The 3,268-nt window shown below is 38.8% G+C and overlaps 1 long non-coding RNA gene across 1 annotated transcript in view; it reads left to right on the top strand.

The window, feature by feature from the left end:
• Positions 1-2,427, top strand: part of LOC113951784 — a 193,527-nt gene extending 191,100 nt beyond the window's left edge. Inside the window, exon 4 of the long non-coding RNA XR_003529271.1 lies at positions 2,372-2,427. This is a non-coding gene — a long non-coding RNA (uncharacterized LOC113951784). The remainder of the gene's footprint in view (positions 1-2,371) is intronic.
• Positions 2,428-3,268: the final 841 nt, after the last annotated feature.

The raw sequence follows: 3,268 nt of genomic DNA, 5'->3' as shown, positions 1-3,268 counted from the left end.
AACTCATCCTCTTTAGCAAACAGTCCAGTTTCATTTAAACTGCGACACCATCTTATTGTGATTTTTGTCCACAGTTACTCACAGCACTTGTAATGACAGTTCACAACCTCTCTTTCCTGGTAGCTGTAAACAGATAAAGAAGGACACAAGAGGAGAAGTCAACAGACTTTTCTGTATCTTTTGTGAGAGGAAAAGCATTTTCTCATGGCGAGCCAAAGCTTTGTCACCTGAACTCTAGAGCTGCAATGCTGCTGTCTTCCAACTTCATAGCTGTAGGTATGGAAACATAATAATGCAATCCTCTTTTCTTTCTGTTTTTTTTTTTTTTCAGATATTACATGTGTACATGTGCAAAATATAAAATGATTGTTTAAAATTCTTGAAGGAAAATAACCATATAACAGAATATCTTGAATTCAGAGCTGAATTTTCCGATTGTAATGTGGAATTTAATTTTTTTAATTTTTTTTTTTACTTTTTTTTTTTTTTTTTTTTTTTTTTTAGGGAAAGTAGCATTGCAATAAATTTTATCACAGCTTCTTACTCATGGGAACATGTTCCCAAAAATACTCTTCCCCATACATTCGAAAACATGTGTATGGAACATAATTTCTGTATTATATTATTTTTCTTAATTATTGGTGAAAATAAAAACATTAGAATTTGATTTTACTTCATTTTTTTACATTTTCATGAGCCAGAAACACTACTGTATCACACGATTTATTTATTTTTGTGGGATCTGGGAAGAATGGCAAAGTATGAAGCTCTTCAAAAAAAGCATGGTTAGAGAAATTTTCATGGAATATTTAGAAAAGAAACTGTGGCTAAAGTTTTCCTTAGGGAATTAATTGTATCTCTATGTAGTATTTGAAATACGGAAGTCTAAAGAATTCATTTATATAGAGATGCTTTCCCTTGGATATTAAACAACAGGGGAGTTTTTACAGAGAGAGGAACAAAATGTAGGAAAAGCCAAGGTAAAGCACAGAATTTGCAATTTAATCCTGTACCATAATCTGGGCAAGGACAACCAAGCATGTCTGAATCTTGGCAGTATAGGATGACTAATAATACAAAAAGAGAAATATCATAGTCTAGAAAGCCAAAATAATTGCTGCATTCACCCATTTCTGTGCAAAGTAGCTTTGTGCAAGACTTTATTTCCACTAATGATAGATTTAAACTGGCGTGGCTTATACCTATTACTTGTATTCTAGACATTGAACAGAAACCACTCTTAATTTTCTAGCTGTAAAAAACTTTCACAGGTTAAACAATCATTTTATTAACAACTGCTACTGGAAAATATGTATCTGATCATCCACTAAGGGTACATGCTTTACAGAGTACTCACATGCAGTAGGTACTAGTCTTTCTTCCACTGAAGACCTGAAGTATTTTGAGTTAAAGAAAGATTATGTTATGTTAACCCCAGTCAACTATTAATGATGACAGAAATCAACTTGAATTGCTTTTGCAACTTTTACCACATTTCCTACGACAGATCCAAGCAGCCCATCAAACATTCTTGTCTTTGGCTTCATAAGTGTGTTTCCAAAGCAAGCCAAAACAAGCAAACAGTGACCTTCCTCCTTGCCCCATATTTTGAAAAAGTTCCTTGAAAAAAGTGTTTAAATTATTTAATAACAAGGGAAGGTCTAAGGAAAATATTAGACTGATGAAGATGCCCATCTGACAAAAAAGGAGACAAAGAAAATGGAGGCATTTAGTGTCTTCTTTGCTTCAATCTTCGGTAATACTGATATAGATCTAGAGCTCCAACTCAGAGGAGTGGGAAGACCACAACTGCAGAAGCAACGATCTTCCATTTGTGGACACTGAAATCGTGAGGGACAAGTTGTATCTGTTCATAAGTCCATGGGACCTGGTGGGATTCATCCCAGAGCACTGAAGGAGCTGGTAGGTGTTATGGCAGGACCCCCTTGATCATCTGCCAAATGTTTGAGGAGCCTGGGGAGGTCCCTGCTGGCTGCAAACCGGCCAGTGTTATTCCAATTTACAAGAGAGGGATGAAGGAGGACCCAGGAAATTACAGACCTGTTACTTTGTAATTAGTACCTGGAGAAATGATGGAGATCATGCTGAGGAGTACTGAAAGGTGTTTCAAGAACAATGCAATCACCCTCCACTGTCAGTATGGGTTCAGAAAAGGGAAGGTCCTGCCTAAATAATTTGATATCCTTCCACAGTAAGGTCTCTCACCTGGTGGTTGAAGGGAAAGGAGTAGATGCAGCTTTTCTTGATTCTAGTGTTGCTTTTGATACTGTCCTGCACAGCATGCTCTGGGCAGTGTGCTGGATGAAGAAGGGCTCCAGGGCTAGTCGTGTGTGGGGCTACCTCTGGGCAGAACTATTACAATTAGGGACTTTACAGGGATGAGGTAAAGGGGAAATCCTCAATTACAAACTTTTTGAGTCTTAGCACTTACATCGTACAGGAAGACCCATTTATCTTAGGGGGATTTTACAGGGGGAAACACAAAGGGAGAGATAAGGTACAATAGGTCTTCTACACAGGTCTAATGAGATCAGGGTGAGAACACTCTGGCTTGGGCAGGGCATGTGATAACTTCATGCAAGGAGTCTCTTCACATCCTGTTGAAGAAGGCAGGAAGGATCCACAGGGATGAGGTCAGTAAAGAGTGGTTTTCCCAGCTTATGTAGACCATGGCCTTTGTTTAAACCTAGAAGTTTTCTTTCTCTCATATCCAAATTTTGGAATCCAACATTCCTCGGGGCTCAGTCCTAGGACCAGTTCTGTTCTACATGTTTATCCAGGAGCTGGAGGCAGGAGTTGAGTGTACCAGCAGTAAATGTGCTGATGATACCAAACTGGAAGGTGTTGGTGACTCTCTTGAGGGACAAGAACCTTGCAGAGGGATCTGGATAGCTTGGAGCACTGGGCAATTATCAGTGGCACAAAATGTAACAAGAAAAATGCTGAATTCTGCCCCTGGGATGGAGCACTGCTGCACACAAGGATAAACTGGGAGAACAATGTCTGGGAGCAGCCCTAGAGTGGTATTTGGGATGCTGTGGGTAAATCTGAAAAACTCAGCCCAAAAGACTGCTCAGAGATATTTTTTTATCTTTAAGCAGCAAGGTATTTGTTTATCCAATGTTGGGAGCAAGCCAGCTCGCACTGAACAAACTTGCTCTACTTGCAAGTGCAAAACTAAACCATTTTATACACTTTAGATACGTGGTTACATCATTTATTACACATATTAATAAGCAGGCTGGTC

Source organism: Corapipo altera, unplaced genomic scaffold (genome assembly GCF_003945725.1).
Source record: "Corapipo altera isolate COAL_440 unplaced genomic scaffold, ASM394572v1 61305, whole genome shotgun sequence".
Lineage (NCBI taxonomy): Eukaryota > Metazoa > Chordata > Aves > Passeriformes > Pipridae > Corapipo > Corapipo altera.
The sequence above is the reverse complement of the archived record's forward strand: the minus strand, read 5'-3'. Positions and strand labels throughout refer to the sequence as shown.